The sequence below is a fragment of the Lycorma delicatula genome, chromosome 3, assembly GCF_047948215.1.
Source record: "Lycorma delicatula isolate Av1 chromosome 3, ASM4794821v1, whole genome shotgun sequence".
Taxonomy (NCBI): domain Eukaryota; kingdom Metazoa; phylum Arthropoda; class Insecta; order Hemiptera; family Fulgoridae; genus Lycorma; species Lycorma delicatula.
The window spans coordinates 157,605,739-157,629,249 of NC_134457.1; the positions used below are offsets into that span (position 1 = coordinate 157,605,739).

Sequence of the window (23,511 nt, forward strand, 5' to 3'; positions counted from 1 at the left end):
TTTTACGATATTGAGTTTAACCACTAGATTAGCCCGGCGGGATTCAAATACGATATACATTGCAAACATTGTTTGAACTTTGTCACAAGATTTAATGATTTCATGATGTAAAAATGCTGTTCCGAAAACGAAGATAATTTTTTTAATAATCTAATAATAATTAATGAAAAATGAATAACTGAACATTTCTTAAACTTCTACTAATGTAAAATTCATCATATTAAATAAATGTACAATTATAAAATATAAACAATTAATAAATTAACCTCTTTTTTTAAAAAGATAATGACTTAATTACTCGAAAATACTTTATAAAATTAAAAATTTAATTTATAGTCTTTTAATCGATTTTAAATGGCAGCTTCTGACAGTTTGATTTAATTAATTATATTTTAGAGTAATGTTAATAATTCAATCGATTTTATTTTCATCCAAAATTAAACATTTTATTACAACGGTAATTTCGCACTTTCTTTCGCATGCTTCATTTGATATATAATAATAATTATTTTTAAATAGTTTATATAATATATAATCTCAATTACCTGGTTTCCTAATTTTTCTTAGAAAATTATCTTTCCTTAGAAATCTTTTAGGCCTGATATAGTTGACTAATGCTCCGACATACAAGTAAAGATAACTGAAGTAAGCTTTATTCCGGTTCTTTTCTACAGTGAAAATTATTAAACCTATCCGGATTTAAAACTCGGAATCTTTTTACCAGAAAAAACGTTCGGATGAAAAGTCAAACGCTGCAGTAATATTTAAAGAATTAAACTATTGACTTATAATTAATTATATATTTAATGATTTAACTGTACAAATACTAAAGGATATAATGGAAATTTTCAATAGGGCTTACGCAGAGTACGTATTCAGTGAAATAATAACGCCCCGTTGTTTTTTTTTGTTGTTTTTTTTTTTAATTTGTGTGTTTCAATCCTTCTCCTTCATCCAGATTATACAATTCAACAAACTGGCCCTTAAAATTATTCTTATAGTCTACATATCAGCAAATACGATACTAAAACCTAAAAGATTTATGTAGAGTAATACATTTATACGGATTCTTTTTTTAAAAAAAATTGCAATGTTCATACAAGCTTCTGTTATGTTTTTAGAACAAATGCATTGCGCAGAAATTCACTGCGCATATGATGAGTATGTACGAGTAAATCTCCAGAAGTAGTGGAGGCTTTCAGTTACAATCATATGAACACGCATCCTTCTCATTTAAAATGCCAAGCTGAAATCAATATTAACCTCTCTGAATACGGTGTTACTTCTAAAGATACGTCATCTTACGGTAAAACATTGTACACAAAAATACAAATAGTATTTTTATTTCCATATATTTCCAAGCAGATTTTTATTTTTTTATTAATTAAATATTAAATTTTATAATATTTAATAATTAATATTTATTTTAGTCGTCTTGAAGTTTTCCAATATTTAATTGGCAAGTCCATTTCAAATCGCATGATTCATGGCGATGTAGTTACTTTTAGACAAATAAACTCACCTCAGTTAATTTAGAACTGGAATGGCTTCAGGCAACGAAGTAGTGGATAAATTTTAATTAATACGTTTAACTAAACCGTTCTTGATTACCAAAACATTGATTAAAATTTGTGTAATTAAATTCGAAATAATATATTAACCATATCAATTTATTAGAAATTAAATTATTTAAGGGCATTGAACCCAAAAATAACCTATAACGCCCCATAAAATTTGAAGTGGCTAAGAAACAGGTTTAGCAAGCAAATAGTATTAGTACATCAAATATAAGTTCTGAGATAAAAATCTCATGATGAAGTTATGTAACACCATTATTTGACCCTTTTATTTTGTCTATGAAATATCATCCTTATATTGCAAAACGGTAAAAAACACGAAAATTGCAATAACTCGAGCCCTAATTTATTTACTGTAACGAGCAACGGTTTAAAACTCTCGGAGAATCAAGTCACACCTAATGAGACCTCAAGTAAAATTCTTCGTCAACTCTTAATCGAGCGAACATCGGTTCTCCCTATAATATAACGCAGTAAGAAAAATGCTGGAAACACGAAAATTTCCATACCTCGAACCTAATTGATCTACTGGAACCGCCAATAGCTTAAAACAATCGGAGAATCAAATCAAGGGCCACAAAACGGTCAATATATATAATTAATCTAATTATATAATTAAGATTAATATCTATGAATAAAATTCAATATTTTAGTGATCACCAGTCTTCACTTCAATAATATTTTTTTAAGAAACACATCCTAACAGCAGTAACAATATTTAATATCTGACTAATTTGATAAAAGCCACCACAGTTGACCGGAATTTGAACCCTTAATCTTTTAGAATAATGACGAGGACGCCAAAGAGATCGGCGAAATTAGAAATTACTTATTTTTTAGATATTAAAAAAAATCAGCAGTTGACTGGTCGATTTCATTATTATTAAATATTATAATTCTTAGAGAAAAAAATATTTGAAATGAAAAAAAATACGTACAAAAAGAAAAAATGTGTATAAAGAAATGTAAAATATGAAAAAAAAGAATTATTATAAACCTTACAAATATTTAATCATAGTTAGATTTTTAATATATAATTTAATTTATGCTTGCATTTAGAATAATTTACTTTTATTCAGGTACTGGGTTTGAATTCAGTTCGAGCTTAATATTTTTATTAAGTTTTAAAATTCATTTTTCATCTTAGTCATAAATTAAACAAATAAATATTGTTGTTTTACTTCGTTGTATGAAGTAAAGGAAGTATTGTGATCGTGAAAAATTTCGGTTTTCAGATTTTAACGGAAATATCCATTTTGACCATCCCTGAATCCATTTTGACTAGTTTCGGCGTGATATCTGTACGTATGTATGTAAATATGTACATACCCAAATGTATGTATGTGCCCAAAATCCAAAAAAATTGGATTTTGACTTTTTCTTAACTGCAGTAATAATCCCTCATTGAGAACTTTTCAACGATATAAGTGGTACTTGTTTTCAGAGTTATAGCCAACGATATTGGTCCCAGAGTTATAGCCAAATAAAATTTTAATTAATGAAATACTTGGTTCATACAAGGGGAAGGCACATCGGTTCGATAACATCTTTATCTCTTTTTTTTAGCTTTTTTTTAATTTAAATATATTGATTTTTCATGATTGATCAAATTAAATATATTGATTTTTTCATATATTGATTGATCATTTATTAACCCCTGACTGTAAAAAAAATTGTACAATAAATAATAATTCAATAATAACAATTAAAAAAATATCAAAAGTTAATAATGAAATAAAAGTTTATGTACTTTTCATTTAAAAAACAAATGTGTATATGTAATTTAATAGGCGTACAAGGAAGTTATGTGGTGTCCACATCGGTTTTTTTTTTATTACTTTCAATATTTTTCCTTTATAACTTTTTGATCCATTATTCGAAAATGGATCATTATCGAATAATGGATCGATAAGTCTAATTACCAAATATAATGATTAAAAGACAGCTTCTATCCTTTTTAAGATTATCTTTATTATATCTACTTACATGGTTGTTGAACAATATTCATATAAACTCCCAAAAATATCTTGTTTTATTTTTTTCAGTGTAATAAATTGTGATGAATTTTAAAATAAATACCAGAATAAAACAAAACTATATTATTATAAAATTATATTTATATATGAGTATTTAATTAAAAATTTTACTAACGTAACGCATTGTCTAATTACGTGCAAAAAAAAAGTTTAAATAATAAAACCTCACAAGATAAAAAACAACTCGTAGTTTTATGACGATGTTGAGATAACTCACGGGCTAAACTACTTTGGTACGTTTTATATTTGTTATGTCATTTTTAAGCGACTGATTTTTCTTCTTTTTTTTCTCTCTTTAAAATGCTTTCATTGTTATAGGAGATGAAAGGTTTCCATTTTTTTTTTCTTGTGTAGATAGAAAAATCAATATTTCGTTCATGTATTACCATTAAAATATTTTCCTTGGCCTTAATTATTTTCACTAAAATTATTCATAAATTTACAGCGTAACCACAGTTTAATATGAAAATAATAATAATAAAAATTAATACGCGTATAAGCATAGAATGAACATAAATGTTACGAGCAGAATAACCTTACAATTATTGTTTAACTCGCGGAGCTTACTGCTGAATTGATATCGCTTAAGGTGCAGTGTAAAAACTGTGTGCAAAATTTATTCATCATTAGGAAGGGTTGCAAAACAAAAACTTTCAAGTGTTTTTGTTCTTGTCTATTAAAATCCTTCAGAAAAGTGCCTTGTACAGCACGGGCTAATCTACTTCTTATGTCAGCACGCCGGTCGGTTATTCATCTTTACCGGAGAATTCAAATTTTCACCTATTGAAAATCGGAGTGATATTGTAAAATTATTATTCTTAATGAGTCCTAGTTATTTTAGTATTGTAACTAAATGGATTAAATATTTCTGTTCGATTAAATAAGTTACAAAATAGTTCGTCTTTCTGTTCTGTGTTTCTCAATTAGTACCGATAAAAATCGTACCGTACTGTGTATAGACTTCATTTAATAGATGAAAAAGAAAGCTCGATCTAGATGAACTAAATCAAGCTTGTATCATTGATACAAGTCCAATTAAAAGCGTCAACCGACCATACTTTACGTACTGTATCCTAAAAACATTTAAAAACGTTAACATTACCATGTTACGTTAGCGTATCTTTTTTCTTTACTACAGTAAAAGTGTTGTGTATTTTGTAGAAATATTCTTCTACTATTAATTTGCTACATTCATAATGAAATTATTACGTTATGGAGTAATTAATCTATAAAATCGTTAGTTTTATTTGAACCGATGAACCATTAAAATTTTTAATCATATTATCATAAATATTAAAAGGAAAAAAATATTTTATTTAATATAATAATATTAAGCTTTCATTATTTTTCATACCACACGCACAAATTGCAATATTATCCGTTGAAATTACTTTTATCCTAACATAAATATTTGTGGATGAATCTTTTTTATTAATTAAAAAAAAAATTGTATTACGTTATAGTCTGTAATTTGATTAATTCAGGTTTGTATCCGGAGTATAAGGCTATTGATGATGTGTGCCATGTCATATGACTGCCCCAGGTACGAGGCTGAACGTGCCTAAGTAGCCAGAGAGTTTGCGAGGACCAGTTTTGGTTTTGATCTGTATCTTAATTGGAAAACCAAAAGGGAATGGAATATAAAGTTACTGGCTTCCTTAGATTCTTAGTCCTGCAGAAGATGGCTGAGGAGGTATAATTCTGTCACTGATGTATTGATAGAATGGCAATCCGGGTGGCTATTGGTGCTTACTTCGATAAGATAAGCGTTTTGGTATCGAGCCCCTGTTAGCTTAGATATTCGCTGTTAGGATGAGGTGAATGTGTGGAAAACTGTGATGGAGCTGCGTTGTGGGAGAATGTAGGCAATGACCTCGCTCTCAAAAGTGGACTAGAGCAGAGAGAGGTAGGTTATGTTTTCATTAGAGGCTTATTAAATTTCAGAATTTGTTTCTTTATTTTTAAGTAAATCAAGAGGGGTTTTGATTTACTACACTTTCTTGAGAAGTTTGGTTAATTTATATCTATAATTATAAACAATAATGCTTATATTTTTAGTATGTAAAATACGTTAATCATTCCGTACCTTTGAAGTACGAGATCATTGTGGCCGACGGGCTAATACGTAAGTGCCAAATTATCTTGATCTGCCCGAAGTTCGCGGAGATGGAGCGATTTTTGCCCACTCCTACGATTTGAAGTTAGTGCTTCAGCTTTATTCGCGCGCGACTGTTCCAATCGCGCGCGAATAAAGCTGAAGCATAAAGATGTTTAAACAAGTTTTAAGTTAATAATTGTCTAAAACTTTTCACCATTTGAGTTCAAGTCTTGAAGAATATATATCATTTGAAATGAACAAAAAACAATTCTTAAATGCGAAAATAATTACAGTTACCTGAAGTGTCTTTTTATAAACAGATTACAATATCTCAGCAATTGAATGAACCAATTTTCTTGCGTAACCACTCATTGAATTCAGAATTCCAAAAGCTAAACTTAAAACAATAAAAATAATAAAAACGTTATTTATGCAAAAAATAGGGGGCTTTGCAAAAAAAAGAACGGCCATTTTTTAACGGCTTTTCGGCTTTTTACAGTAACTAATTAACGAAATTCAACGTATAAGGGCTTAAATTATAGGTACAACTTTTATTCAGAACTTTTTCTCCTAAGAAATTTACTTTGGCCAACAAAATTGAAAAACCATGCTTCACCACCTTTGAACAGCCGCCATTTTGTCCAGTTAGCGGAGGTTTTTTCCTGTCGCATATAAATCCTATCCGGTGACGTCACAGTAGTAAGTGAAGTGGGTTGTAGATACGGTTATATTTACCCTATCTGCAACCCCATGAACTTCCCTAAACTTTACTAATTAATTACCTTTAAAAATCGATCTTATTTCCCCCATTGACTGGACAACAGACTCTCCTTCGATTTCTGTCACCAAAGATTTCGTAATTCATTATTGTAAAAGTGTAATACACATTATTTTGGACTGAATAATTTGGTTTCAGTAAAACCTAGGTTAAGTATATGATTAGATTCACTTAAGACTAGATTAAGTTAAGTCAGGCATAAAATGCGGCTTTTGGTAAATTTTCAATATACTTTATTTACGGCGTGAATATCTTGGTTTAAGTGAAATCTAATTAAGTTTGGTTTAGGTCAAGGTCCCTTGCACTGAACTTCATATGATATCAACATAATTTAAAAATCTCGCTAACCTCATTTAATTAACAATAAATTGGACAATTATTATGCTGAGTCCATAATTGTATACATTAATAATTTATTTGGAAAAAAATATCTATTGCATTTGTACAGTGTTGAATTATAAAATCTTTTGATGACGGTATTGTGAAACTTATAAAGGAATGTACCTCAGATGAAAGGCTTTTCCGATGAAAAATTTCAATTGTTAACGAATAACTTACGTCCTAATTAAGGTATATTGCAAATTTCATCAAAATTGGAGGTAAATCAAAAATTTTATTATCGAAAATGTTAATGAAAATTATTTTTTTTTAATGTTTAGTATTTAAAACTTCATGGACAGTAATTTTATTTTCAGTAAAAATAATTTTTTAATTTTATTTTTAAAATATTTCGGTATTTTATTATTAAAATATAACAAGATTCTTTCTCGTAAGCCAAAGTATTATCTTACTATCCAGTCTAGATAGCGCTATAGCTAAAGAAGAAAAAGTATTGTAATCGGTCCAATTTTGGGCATATGCGGTTTTCACCGGATCTTGACGTTTTGACACCAATGGAATCCAAAAAATTCCTTTCGGCACACCACCGGTGCTAAGTAGGAGAATAAAAAACATTTCCACCTTAAAGTTAAGAAAAACTTCAAATTTACTCAATACGACAATGGTTTAACATAAGACCTATCTTCTTACAATTTCAGCAATATTTTGGTCATCCCTTACCTTAAGGGTTGGTCATATCAAAAATCGTTTCAGACAAAGGTTTAGGTAATGTTTAGAGGACTAACGACCACTTTAAACCGATTCGATACTGTGCCTATTAAGAGAGGTATGTTTTTTGTCTTCAGAACATCATTTTTTCCACCCCCTGGGCCAATGGTTGGTGATATCAAAAAACTTTACTTAGATACCTTTTAGGCCTTTATCCAAAGAATAATAGGAACTTTAAACACGAATTCGATATTTTACTTCACAAGATATTTTAGTTATAGCGATAGATATTTTAGTTATTTTAGTTAGAGTGATATTTTGTGTTTCGAAAAAGGCCTCCATCTCCATCCCCACGGTCCGATTTTGCCCATTAACGAACTCGACCGAGATTTTGGATCGTTATATTTTATGTATGAATTTGAAACCGATTGGCGCAAAATTACGCAGTTATCGTGTTCACAAGAAAGTGAAATATATATACAGACATTTATACGATATAAATTTCTGAGGGTGATTTTGGAGTATGGGGGTCTGAAACGGAAAGATACGTCGAAATTTTCCTGAAGTCGAATCATGGTACCATTACTTTCTTATGAAATCTACCTAAAACCAGATTGAAATTTTCCGGATGTTAATCTTCGTTATCACCTTATATCTCCTAAACTATGGACCGATTTTGACCAAACTTGGTCAGATTATTTATATATATGGGGCTACAGCATGGTAACCAACAGTATCTTGAGATTTCGCTTAATTAAGGTCATATTTTTATTTGAAAATCAAAGAATAACATTTTTAAAAAACAATTTTTTGCAAAATCGTACCCCAGCTTCAAAATATGCTTTAAACTGTTATGTTGTGACGTCATAAGTTACCGGTAAAAGTATATAAATGAATAATATTTAAAATGTAAAAAAATAACTCGGTCTGACTGGGTCTCGACTTCGATGGCACGGTTGACTAGGTACGTTAAACCTCGCCGCTACACCAACTTGCCTACCGTACAAGCGAAATTTGTTATATGTAAGTTTTGAAATTACATTAGTTTAATTTGTGCCAACCGTCGCCGCTAGTACCACCACACCCGCACGAATTAAATAAGGTATGTACGCGGGTTATAGTTAGTATCATTGAATTAAATAAGCGAAAATATATTACATTTAAGTAAAATGTATTTACTTTTGGGTAACAATTATTTGAAAAACAAATATTCCTATCTGTTAAATTATGTATGTTAATATTAGATTTGTTTTTTTTTTATTTATTTTTCGATTTTGAGTTTATTTAATGAATAAATTTAGTAGCGTATAATGTTATATACAGTAATAAGAATAAATATCTGATTTTTATGGATCCTATCTTTTCAGGAGACGCGGTAATTTAATTGTTTTGTGTTTTGATATTTTTGTATTTCATTCAGAAAAATGTTTGCAAAATTACCGAAAGAGGAGAGACTTAAATGTAATTCTTTTTCAATTAGAAATGCCCAGAAAAAACTTGCAGAAATCAATTCCCAAAGCGATCGTCAAAAAAATATTTCATTCAAATTTTTCCCGAGCAGAGAACACGTTGTCTATTTTTTGTTTACTAAATCGCATACGTTTTGTAGCAACTTCAAAAAAAAACCTGGCCGAATGCCTTTATCTACATCAATAGCATAAATGATGTGCTAAATAAAATTTTGCGCAAACCTCTTCCGCCCAACTCTACTCTTAATCAAAATTTTAAACTCTCTCTCCCAATCTTTGCACCACTATCGATACCTATCTCACTATCTCCTCGCCTCTCACCACAACTCAATCCTCTCTCCACCACTCTCTCCACCACTCACTCCTATTATTCAAATTATTCATAAAGAACCGGAAGAGGAAAATATTCATCCACACCGAAATCCAGATTTTACATCCATTTTTATTCCACAACAGTCAAACTCACCAGCCACGTCACACTACATTAATATTCACGATCCAGCAAAATTTTTTATATTTATATTGAACTAACTTAATATTTATTGCATAGTACTTTTCGTTTTACATATTGTTTTCCTCTTTATTTCTTTCTCTAAATGTGTAATTTTGGCTAATTTCCCAAGAATATTTTATACATCTCTCCAATGCGCATAAAAGTATGTTGTGCTGACCTTTTTAATTATAGCAGTCAAGAACATGAGATGGCACAAAGAGCCGATGAATATTATTAGAAATGGTATTGATACAAATGACAGAGATGGATAGGTCAATTTTAAGCTTTATCTAGAGAAAAAGAACGAGAAATGCAAAGTAGTTTGGTTTTAGAGGGTTTGATGGGCGTTGTATCACAGTATATACCATAAATTAAATTTAAATTCGGGTGAAAAAAGTGTAAATTATTAAAACAGTAATTTTAATAAAACATTATTCAAAGCAAGAGGTAGGTTAAATAGAGGGGTCGAATTTCGACCTCCCTATTCAACTTGTGTCTTTTGACCGTCGAAAGACACATATCCTCCCTTTTTAATGTTCACGATACATGTTGGATTCTCCAAATACTGGTTCTTCTGGTTCAGAATGAATTAAAAGAGAAGGTATTATTTGTATACTGAATAGAGAGGACTGGATTAAATCGGTTAATTATGTCCAGAATGCAGTAAAAAATAGCTGGCAGCAGAACGAGAAGTTTAAATTTTTAATTAGTAAATGGTAATATTTTTAAGTAGCCTGCCTTTGGTTTATGAATTTCTGACAAAACTAATAATTTATAGTTGAAACTAATAATGTTGAATTATTTTAAATTAACTTAATTCTTTTTTTTCTTGCGTTCTTTAAGCCAACTTGGCAAACGCCCTCGCGGTCTTGCAAAACGTACGGTAGTATTTGTAAGTGAATCTTTGTACGTAAGTTTGTTATAATTCTAGTTTATTTCGATAAATACAAATTATTTTACTTTTAATCATGTTATTCCGTTTCCTTTACAGGGCAAAAAAAAATCGTCGTTATCAAATGCCGAGGAAATTCTCTGCTATGGGTTATTCAGATTATATATTCTTATGCTTTCTTATAATATACATAATTATAATTATAACACTGACATTTTTTCCTTAGATTAGGCTAGGTTCAAGGATCAGAGTCAAAGATCACAAGTTTTGTCAAAGGTTAGGAGTCTAAGTTCATTTCCCAGGAGGTGGGGTCGCCAGGGGTGGAGGTTTAGTCGGTAGTGCGCAGGAATACATACGCATTTTCTGTCACAGCTTGCGGAACCTGTTAGCGAGTCCGACACTGCTTCGGCGCCCGTAAATTGGGTTCCCATAGCAGAAAATAACCGGTAAAAAAAGAAATGATCAAAAAAATGAATATAAATAAATGAAATTAAAACTACAAACGATAAAGAAACCTTTAAATGGAGTAAATTAACATTTACTGGGAAAAACGTTTACCCGATTAAACAATTCTTTAGTAAATATAATATAAAAATGGCTATAAATACAAATAATACGCTAAAAATATTTTTAGTAGTAATACTCCCTCTATGAATCATGAGACCTTGCCGTTGGTGAGGGAGCTTGAGTGCTCAGTGATACAGAGTAGCTGGACCGAAGGTGCAACCATATCGGAGAGGTATCTGTTGAGAGCCAGACTAAGAAATGATTCCTGAAAGAGGGCAGCAGCTGTAGTTTAGTTGTTAAGGGCGTAGGTCAGGACGACTTAAACGTCCATATCATCACTCAGTCCTCTGAGTACTGCGTAGCTGAAAGCAATGAAAAACTACAGCTGCTTTTTTCCAAGAAAATGTAGCTCTCTGCATTTTCATATAGCAATGGAGGAGGCGCCTTCCTTAGTAAAATATTCCGGAGGTAAACTAGTCCCCCGTTCGGATCTCCGGGTGGAGACTACTAAGGAAGGGATCATCAGAAAATTAAAAAATAACATTCTACGAGGAATGTTAGAAGTCTAAAAAAGGTTGGTAGTTTAGAAAATTTAAAGAGGAAAATGGATACGATAAATATAGATGTAGTAGGAATTAGCGAGGTTCAGTGGGAAGAGGAAAACGACTTTTGATCAGGTGATTTTAGAATAATTAACTCAGCTTCAAATAATGGGCAGGCAGGAGTAGGTTTCATAATGAACAAGAAGATAAGGAAGAGAGTAGAGTACTTCAAAATGCATAGCGACAGAACCATTGTAATAAGAATAAATTCGAAACCTAAACCGACAACGATTGTTAACGTCTATATACCTACAAGCGCCCATGACAATGATGAGGTAGAGTGTGTATACGAAGAAATTGACGAAGCAAGAGATTAGAATGCAAGCATTGGAAAAGGCAAAGAAGGAAATACAGTGGGTGAATACAGGCTGGGCAATAGGAATGAAAGAGGGGACCGACTTATAGAGTTTTGCACGAAGTGGAATGATGCCTTGGGTAAGGGAATGAAAAAAGACCAAACCGGTGGGAGGGCCAGTAATGGTTCTCCCGTTAGAGTGGTAAACAAACAAGTTAAGACCAAGTCCCGGATGCTTGGGCGGGGGCCACGGGAACGGCATAGCGGGACCCGGAATTACCCCCGTCTTCTCAGTCAGAGGTAGTCGAGAAGGACTAAAAATAAAGATCCAACCGACGGCCCGAGCTGCCATGCCGGACGTACATCCGGTAGGTGGGAAAGGTCGTTTGAGTTAAAGGACATCCCCCTGTGCTGAGAGATAGTCCAACGTAGGTACAGTACAAGGGGGGACGAAAAAATCTGCCCTCCAAGCGATCTAGTTCTTTCGCCTCTCAATAATGTCATGAATATCTGAAATTAGGCAGTCTATAGGTGAAGTTGACGTTTCAGTTATCTTTGAATGGATACCACCCCGGATTGGAATTGAAGGAAATGAGAAGGCATTATCGAATCCAGGAACCCGAATATCATGAGATAAGGATGAAATGTATGACATGTAAATGAAGTGTAGTCTTTTACAGTCTCAGACCGACCATTCCTGAGAAACCCGAATAACGATGACTAAAACATGTAACTCGTCTTAAATTCATTAAAAATGTTAGAAACCGAAGATTTGAACGAAAGTTTCTGAATTTTCTAACAACTCAGATGTAAGTAAACAATATATCTAATTAATGGCAAGAATATAATTCCTGACAACCCTCGAAGGAAATCTGTGGCAGTCTTCAGGGTGACTATAGGTCATGACTTTCTTGTAGAACATCTTTTCAGAATAAAAATTCTTCGCATCTCCTGTGTTTTATCTGTAGAAGTAAAGATTCTGTTATGAATTGGGAACATTTAAGTGCATGTAAAGTACTGATTGCTTATAGATACATGTACGACGAAACATTGTGCTGGAAGGCCAGAAATCTCTTGACATTGTATCAATAGACCATTGAACAAACAGATAAATAAGTTTTAAAGTAAATCGTTTTTATGCATAATTTTTAAGAACGATTTAAAAGTAAAATGTAAGGATTTAGAATTAAGCAACATAGAGATAGGTAATTTTAATAATGGAAAGAAATAAACAAGGTAATAATAATAGGGAAAAAAAGTTTAAAATTAGCAAAGCAAATAATTAGAAATGTAATGTGTATGGAATATTTTGAAATTAAAGAAATAAAGAACAAAGGAAGTGGTATGAAGAAATAATCAAATCAAGTGAACTGATTCTACTTTTACCTTATTTATGGAACTGTTATAACTTTATCTTTTCAATCGTTAACAAAGTAATTTGGCAACTTGGCATAAAAGGCAAAAATAATAAATTTAAAAATTAATTTGTTCAATTTAAGTATAAATATCATTTCCCTTTAATTAATTACCTTGTCTATAGAAGTGTAAATCATTTACACTCCAGTAAATAACTATAAATCATTTACACTCCAGTAAATGATGGATTTCAAACCATCTGCTCAAACCTAATCAATACAACTAATTTTTGTTTTATGTTACATAATTTAAAAAATAAAAGTGAATTCGTTTTTATAAATAGAACATTGTAATAAAATGGTATATATTGTAGAAAAAAATATGCGTTGTTAATCTGCCCCTCTTTTTTTTCTTATCAAAGAAAACCGGCAATGAATTGCATAACTTTCCCTACTACGACGGTCAAATTATTAATTTCATTTTTGAAAAATATATATATATTTTTTTTCATTTTGGGGCTCCCGTACTCAAGGGGAAGAGGTAAAATGAATTTTTAAGAAAATATCTTAGTGCTGACAATAAATTTAAAAGTTTTTTTGATTTTTTAAAGATATTCATAAATAAAAGAAGTTGTAATTTTCTCGGAAGGGGATGAGCAAAATATTTTTAGTAGTTTGAGGATCGATGAAGAAAATAGATTTAAAAAAACCCCATTAGCTCCTTTTCTGAAGCAAGATATAGCTAAAATATATCATTTTGAGGAGGAGGTGAATATTAAATATATTTATTTTGTGCTAATTTGTGATCTTCATAAAAAAAACCTTCCACTTTTGTAAGAAATTAAAATTTTTGTGTTGTTGAATTCGGTTAACAGATCCGAAAACCTTTTCGTTACATCTTCAATAAACGCTATTTACTATCGAACTAACCAATTACAGAATATATTTAATCCATAACCATTAAAGCAATAAAAAAAAACTGCTCACACTGTATTGTATTATTTTATTCCTGATTACTTAAGGAACAAAAAGTCAGTTTCAAATCATTTTAATCAAAGAAGAAAGGACCAGAAATAAGAAGAACCGCCTCTCGAGAGAAAATCCTGTATGCACCACTCTCACATAACAGGAGACTCTGAGCTCTCAACAAAGTATTCCTATAATAAACCTCCCTCTATGAGCCCAGACAGGTGCAACATCCAGCATTACAGCTTCGCATACACCCTAGTATAGAACCCGCATTGTTCTGAAATTAAGCTCCTGATCGGGGTGAACTGCTCTCCCAAAGCATTACTATCCTTTTTGCCAGCATATTGAAGGTGCTACTTGAATCGACGATTCTCATGAAAGATAACACCTAGATAATGCAGGATGTAGGAGAGTATAGAAAAGTAAAAAGGTATCGATTTTTTGAATCTTTAAAAATTTTTTCATGTATCATTGTTTTTCCACTACATAAGAATAAATTAGCAATTCTAGGAAAGTACAACAACTTTGTTGTTAGCTTTTTTAAGATTGCAATTAATTAGATGATAAATATAAATTAGATAATATAAATATTATTAGATTGGTGTAAAAATCTAAATTGTTAATATATTTTTTGACTTTCCGACGAGTGTATATTAACTTTTACTGAGTACATTAATAACAATAAATGTTAAACCAATAATTAATAGCCAATTAATAACAGATGGTAAGTCAATGATAAATAGATTATAATAAATATTGACGCAATCATCAAACAGATGTGTAGAGGTTAGTAAAACTTACTGTTTATTTTACATATATATATATATATATATATATATATATATATATATATATATATATATATATATATAATGTTCATAAATTTATACTCACATCCATGCAAACATAATTTGACCAACGTTCCCACTTGATAGGAGGTTGATTTTTCTCCAGAAAAAAATTATGATTCTGATGACCGATAAGAACCCGAAGTAAAAATATTAGAAATTAAAAGAAAAATCTGTATACTTTTTACACTTCTTCCGCCATTTTGGTTAATTTCCCGATTAGATAAGCACTTTCTTTAACTACTTTTTTACACACTATCCGAATCTGAAGTCAGATTTTTGCAATTCCAAAGAAATTTCAAGGACGAGATAATGGTTACAGTAATTGAAAATACTTTAGATCTAGAAGATGGATGTTACTACATTCCTAAATAAATGACAAGATTTCCCTATTAATTATTTTATAATTTTCATCTTTTAAAGAAATATGAAAAAAAATTCATTGAATGTCTTTCTTTAAACTAAATTTTGATTCTAATATCGTGAATACAGTTGCGAGAATCTGTTATCGAAATATAGTAGAAAAATGTGATACGGAACTTGCAAAAAAATGAAAGCGATAAATTATATACATTTTCTTACATAGGTACAACTTTCTTATCGTTTCCATGAAACTTCCTTCTTCCAAATCTTTTCTGATAACATATATACGAAGTATATACTGATATATAACGAAGTATGTATGTTTCTTTCTCACATATGTGTGAAGTAAATAGATAGAAACTTACTTAATCGATTACGAATTCAATTTTCATTGAAAAATTCATTTAACGTATAACCACCATGTAAATTGGTATGAATACTTGTGTCAATTATCAACTACGTAGCTACTACTAAAATTGTAACGAAATGCTGTGAAATTCGAATTTTATTTTTATCATCATAACCATATATAGAATAAGGTTATGAATTTTCATATTATAATGTAGTATCAACACAGACTACGCTACAATTATGCATTTATTTATTCAATAATAAATATGCACTATAAAAAAACTACAAAATGTAACAGTATAAATAAACATAACTCAATAACCTAATACCAACTACACTTTTCAAACTACCCAGCACTAATTAGATTATAAATTAAAAACTCAACAGTAAATCTTAGGTTCAACATACAAAACCGGAATTATGAAAATTGTCTCATTACAGTTTACTATTATTATTATTATTAGAATTAAACACGTGTATACCAGTAAATTAGGTGAAATAAATTTACAAAAAAAGAAGTTTATATATATATATATATATATATATATATCAACTTTTCAACTAACTTTCTTGTGGACACAATAACTGCCGTAATTTTGTGCCAATCACTTTCAAATTGATAAATAAAATATAACGACCCAAAATCTCGATTGAGTTCGTTAATGAACCAAATTAAAGCATGGGGGCGGAAACGGGAGAGCTTTTTCGAAAAAAATATATATAACTTTCCTATTAAGTAAAACATCGAATTCGTTTAAAGTTCCTACTATTCTTTCGATAAGGGCCTAAAGCTTATCTTAGTAATGTTTTTTGATATCAAAAACCATTGGCCCAAGGGATGGAAAAAATGGAGTTTCACGAACAAAAACAATTATACCTCTCTTAATAGACACAGTATTGAATCGGTTTAAAGTGGTTAGGCCTCTAAACATTACCTAAAACGTTTGTCTGAAATAGTTTTTGATATGACCAACCCTTACCGCAAGGGATGACCAAAATGCTGCTCGAATTGTTAGAATATGAATGAGGCTTGTCGTATGCTAAACATGTGAAACTTTTTTCTCATGCAACCATTGTATTGAGTAATTCAAAGTTTTTCTTAACTTTGAGGTGGAAATCTTTTTTATCCCCAACTCATCACCGGTGAAATCTACCTCCGCCTTCCGGCGTGCTGAAAGGAATTTTTTTAATTCATTTCATGTGTTCTAGTCAAATTATATTACATTGATTTGTTGTACATAAAATTATTAAGAAAAATAAATTATGGATATTTTAAATATTGTTTTTTTTTTAATTTTAATTTTCATATGTAACTTCCCCTTGATTGGTATCTATACGCTACATTTCACGGTATTGTTTATGGATTGACCGGTCGTCCCCACAATTAATATTATACATCATTTCAACTTTCATCGTCGGATAGTAATGAGTTAGTATATAAGGACTGAGTTTCAGTAACCCAATCAAAAAGGAATTACTGATAGTTACAGCATGAAATTAAACGTTCAACGTAATCAAAAAGCTCTAAATTACAATTTTGGTATAGGTGACATATGTTGTAACATTTTTCATACCTAGGGCCGTAATCGCCGGTCGTGGTCGTTGGACTTTAACTTCCCCTTCCATTTCTTGTTTTTATTTGGTATGACACCCCTACTTCCTATTTTAAATTCCACAGCCCGAATGGTCAAAATTTTCTTCAATTCATGACCCATAAAATGTTGATTTGATTCCAATTTTTTATTTTTATTTATTTATAAAAATAAATAGTTAAGAGGTAAATTACAAATTTTATTGAATGATTAGTCTGGAGAAAAATTAAATATCATTCTGTGGTTATCAATTCAGGAAAAAATTCAGAAAATTCAATCTCACTCCCAAAACAAATAATTGTTCGTGCGTTTAGTAAACACAATAATTATTCTACTTAAAAAATTTTGCTCCAATTAATTTTGTATTTGGTAATTGAGAGGAGAAGTAATCTTACACATGATATCATTTTCCGATATTTATATCATATCATTTTCCGATATCATTAACCCAAGATATACATTCTCTACCATAGTAAAGGTTTAACAAAACTTTATTCGTGCAGTTGTCAGAAACCTGTCACTCATCAGTCCTCCTCTTGAGATCTGTTGTGAGCGACGTTCAATCAGGCTTTCGCGTTTATTTTCCGTCAAAAATTATAAATAATATATATTATATTCTTAATAAATGTGTACTGTGATTATTATTTTCGTAAATAAAACGTAATTGTAAGTAATTTTTATTTTCACATAGCTCTCGATTTTATTTGGGCACGTAAAAAAAACACACACACACATATTATATATATTTAGTATGTGTTTATATTATATAGTATTTAGTATGTGTGTGTGTGTATGTATTTTTAACCGAAATTTATTAATACTTGATTCATATTTTCATTAATATCAAATTATGAAAGTTGTTTCATATTTTCATATTACGAGACTTATTCATAAAGCAATCATTATACTACATTTTTGTACAGTGTTGCAAAATGATGGTGTTATGATCACTAAAATTAAAATTCAAATTCAAATATAAGCTGCCTGGTGTCCAAACGAGATATCCAAACATTATGTCCAAACATTATCTGAGTGATATTTCTTTCTTAATTCTCTACTTTGATTCAAATCACATATCGTTTGTGAATATTCTTACGTGAAAAAGTTACTAGATAATAGGTTAGGACACACACAAACAGAGACGCATTCACCTCACAAAATCATTGAAGTTGGAAAAGGCACACACCCGCGATCCGAAGAACCTTGTCTAACGCTTGACAGTTAACAGTCTCTTTATCATTTTTCTGCACTCTTATCTTATTTTATCAGCACGCACCTTGTTCTTTCGTTTTACTTTTCCTGCTAATCTTTTTGTAGATTTATCATAACTTCAAATAAAAATCAATTTAAAATAATATAAAAATTAAATAATTAATTTTTCTAAAACTTGAAAACTTTTTTCACATGCAACCATTGTCGTGTTGAGTAAATTTGAAGTTTTTCTTAACAAGTGGAAATCTTTTTTATCTCCTACTTAACACCAGTGAAATCTACCTCCACCTTCCGGCGTGCCGAAAGGTATTTAAAACTCATACACGCTGAATTCATATTTATAACTGCTGCGTGACAACCGTTTAGTAACACAAGGATTAACTGTGGAAAAAAAAATTGTTTTTACTTCAAGTGCTTTTGTAATGCATTAAAAAAAATACCTAATGCATTACAAAAACACTTGAAGTAAAAACATTCCACAGTTAATCCTTGTGTTACTAAACGGTTGTCACGCAGCAGTTATAAATATGAATTCAGCGTGTATGAGTTTTATATCCCGGATAATTATGTGTCTGGATAATTTTAAAATTGAATTTTCTTCAGTGAAATAGTCTTCATTTGACCTTCTTATTTCTTGAATGTATTAAACAAAACAGGGCGATCACCGCTTCCTAAAAATAGCGAACGCGAAGTTCTTGCATAATACTGTAAAATCCAAACTTCCTTTTCCACTTCAACAAGACGGAGAGCAACGAACGAGGGAGAAGAGCCCAGCAGCCGCCAGCTGGAAGAAAGAAGAGGCCTGCACTTTCCCCCGGATGCCCTTTTCAAGGCCACGGGGCAATATAAGGTTCACGGTCTGTAATTTATTTACAGCCGGTTTACGGAAAGGCAGACTAAAGAAGAACAGAAAAAAAAGAACGAAGAATAAAAAAGCGGCTCATCACCACTGACTGGAGTCCAGTCGATCGAACCCAGCTAAGATTCAGCAGCAAATACAGTCAGAGGAAGAGTCCTCCAACATCACCTCACCAAACACCCATCATCCTTTCCAAAACTTACAACTTGTACCAGTCAGCACATGTGACTCCCTTCGGAGAGGGGAGCGCATTGCTTCCTCCAAACACTAAAAGGCGTATTCCTTTAGGCCAAAAGGTGCTAGCACCGAAAGAACTTCGGGGGACGGACTGTAGTGGAATCAAGCCAGGAGGACGAAGCTCAAATGCGCCTAGTCTCCCACGATCAGCCCCGGTCAGATATTTCTCACGGTCTAAAGGACCGGAACGCAAACAATCCATCCATAAATGAAACAATATAAATATAACTTCCACTAAATAAATAATGACCCACACCTGAAACGAAAGACAGAGCAGCAAGGGACATTCGTCCAGGTTCTTCGATTAATAGGAAGATAATAAATTCTCCCGCTATCCTTGCGTACCGTTCCGAGTTATATCACAATAGTTTAGGCTGACTCATTTTGTCATTCCTACGTCCAAAAACAGTTATTATTTTATGCGCATAATACTGGACTGTAACCTATCATTTGTCTGGTGCCGAGGTGAGCCGATGATAAGTAATTGAAAATTTGTTTAGTCTTTGTTATTGATGTTTAATAACGATAACATCATTTTTAATGCTTCACTCCGTTATTCAGTTCAGTGAAAGTATTTTAGTCTGTGTTGTCGTGTTACTTCATGTAGTTCATTTTATAACAGTTTTATTCGTGTTATTTTCACTAATTTTATTTTACTCGTGTTTTTGTACCAATCGAATGTTAACTATGAGTGATTCTGCCGTGAAAAATAAACCAAAAAAACCCTTAAGTACCTCCAAAAAACAAGATAAGCCTGAAATTGCAGTGAAAGACATTGCTCGGAAAGCAAGTATTACAATAGGCGTTAGTGAAAGAAGAATTTTTAATATAATAAAGAAACGCAAAATCTATGGTAAATATTTCAGCTCTAAAAAGACTCAAAATTCCTCGTGTGAAAACGAGGAATAGTTGGACGTGAAACTGCTATCAGAAAAAAGTTCATTCGTCTTATTTCAATTACGAGCTTACTAACTTGAACAAGTTGTCACATGTCGTCATTATTAAATGCCGATTCTGAATTGCCGAATTTTTCCAGAAGTATATTAATCGTGTTTTAAAATCAATGAATTTTCGTTTCATGTCCAGAAAAAATGACTACTGATTTAACGCGAAGGTATTATTTATTGGCGTAGGGAATTTTTAATAGAAATTAAGTGGTTTCGTGAAGACGGTAAGACAATTTATTATTTAGATGAAACTTGGGTTAATGCGGAACACGTCTGGGAAAAGGTATGGGTGGATAAAGAAATTAAAGAGATTAAAGGCGTTTTTATGAAAGGTTTGTCAACCGGTATGAAAACCCCGGGAAGGTAAACGATTAGTAGTAACGCACGTAGCTAATGAAAATGGGTTTTTGAACGGCAGTTTATGAGTATTTGAATCCAGACTTTCTTAGAGTATCACGATGAAATGAATGGTCACAATTTTATGTAGCGGTTTAAAAATGTCGAAATTGATAATGTACTTTACCATTACCTGAAAACTGAAGAAACTCCAGACGCTTCGACCCGAAAATCGGAAATTGCCGAATGGTAGAAATCGAAGAAAATCGCTTATACCGAAGAAAAGTTAGAAGTAAAACTTATAAGATTAGTAACATCAGTTAAATAAAAATATATATAATTAAAGTATATGTAATAGCCGGCCTCCGTGGCGCGAGTGGTAGGGTCTTGGCCTTTCATCGGGAGGTCCCGGGTTTGAATCCCGGTCAGGGATGGCATTTCCATACATGCTACAAATCATTCACCTCATCCTCTGAAGCAATACCTAACGGTGGTCCCGGAGGTTAAAAACGGAAAAAAGTTAAGTGTCGTAAAAAATCGATTTATAGTAAGTAGTGTTAATAGTGTAGATGCAAATGCTTGGAAAAATTATATTCAACATGTAATTAAAGAAGAAAAATGCATTGGAAGCGGACAGTCTGGGTGAAAATATTACTGATGATATTGTGGTAAATTTGGGAAACGATTACAATATTTCATCAGACAGCAACTTACCGGGTAGTGAAGAAATACAATGAGGTATTTTTAAGGTAAACATAACATTTTATCGCAATTTTCTAATTTTTGTGTTACAGGTTATGTTTACTTCATTTTTAGGTGTTTTTTTGTCTCGAATGAATTGCAGTAAATTAAATTGATTCATCATTTTGTTATGTTTTAGTTTGCTGTACTCTTTCGTGAAACAAATTATTAGTTTATTTACAATCGGCTCCTTAAGTAGAACTATAAGACTCGTTTGGTAATAATCACGTATTAGGGGATTCTTAAGGAACTCGCATAAGTCAATACATAACACAAGCTATCAGTAACCGATATTCTTAAAATTCATTAGTAAAATTTTAATGCCCTTATTTCCCAGTGCATAAAAAACAAATAATTAGTCAATAAAAACAATCAATCGCTAGCGAGTCGACAATAACCTAACAATGTAGAAATTGGCAAGAACAAAACAACTTGTAGCTATAAACAATCAAGTACAAACAATATAAAAATTTAAGTTCAAATAAAACAAAACATAAAAATATTGGTAAGGTTAAAAGTTAATGAAACGCATATACTGAATTCATTTCCATATACTCGTATTCTGAATTTCTCAGTTTCCGTTAAAACATTTCAATCATTCCTGTGTAGTATGGGGAACGATAGGTGTAAATAATTCTTTAAGAACTTTACAATAAAAAAATTGTTTTTTTTGGAGGAGATCATTTTCAAGTTAAATGAATAATGTGACCTGTTTCTCACAGATCTAGAGCTATACAGATTCTCTGTACAGCTTTCCGTGAAACTAACTACTATATTAATCGTGTTAAAGGGTGTCCGGTACAGTTTCATTCAAGCAGCAACATTTTTTCATGTTGGATGATGCTAATATCCATCAGTCAGATGATATTAACAACCAGAATTTATTACACCCCCCGTTGAATGTCTCAATGTCTCTAGGAAATGAACGGTCAATAAAGCAGCTCACTGTGCGCATGGTTAAAATTATGTCTTGGTTGCAACTTCAGCCGTTATTCTTAATAGAATAAAGGTTTTCATGAATGGAGATTAGAAGGTTTGAGGCTCAGTTTTCATACCGGTGTATTAATCCTGCGAGACAATTATAAGGAGGGGAAACATTGTTACAAACTGTAGCTGCTGAATAGGTGTCATCTTGATCCTTTTATGATTCAAGGCAACAACTGACTCAGCTGAATGTTATTGGGTGAACCAGAATGCAATTTATCGACACAAGCGTACACCGTTTGGTTGTTCAATATAATAGTTGTTCGAATAATATCTTGCATCCTTAGGATTTATACGTTACCTCCCTAAAACTTAACGATAATCCCTACCGTCTATCGCTAGCACTTTAAATTTTAACTATATATATACTTTTTTTTTAATTTAGTCACAAAAAGAGAATTTTGATTGAAGTAATAAATTGATTTATTTTAACAGAAACCACTTACATTAGTGTTACGTAGAATACAAGATAAATTTCAATCCAATCCAAATTATAAATATAGTATTCTAAAATAGCCGATTAATCGGTATGCGGCTTGTAGTCTAAATAAAGATCGGTTTTAAATTTGTAATTGTATTGTTTAAAAATACGCTTCCTCCTCCACTAAAGAGAATTTTTCTAAAATGTGTAAATGTGTAAAAAAATAAAAACCTAAACTAAAATAAAAATACTAAAAACTAAATAGGATAAACTAAATACGTTATAAAGCAATTAAATGTTTATCCTGAACCTATCACTTAGTTATCTTATTTGGTGATTCATGTGTCTTCGTTATTTTTAACCTGCTTTAAAAAAAGGTTTTCGATTCGCAACATATGGATTTTTTTCTTTCGTTTGTCTTTCCATAACTTGTACTGATTGCACCAAATTGACTAAACTCCTTTTTTTAAATGATTGAGGATGACCGCCTTCCCATGGTGGT

At 31.3% G+C, this 23,511-nt stretch overlaps 1 protein-coding gene across 2 annotated transcripts in view; it reads left to right on the forward strand.

Annotated features, from left to right (window-relative positions):
• Positions 1-23,511, forward strand: part of LOC142322134 (glutathione S-transferase-like) — a 223,015-nt gene that overhangs the window by 95,687 nt on the left and 103,817 nt on the right. The gene's annotated exons all lie outside the window — the stretch shown is intronic.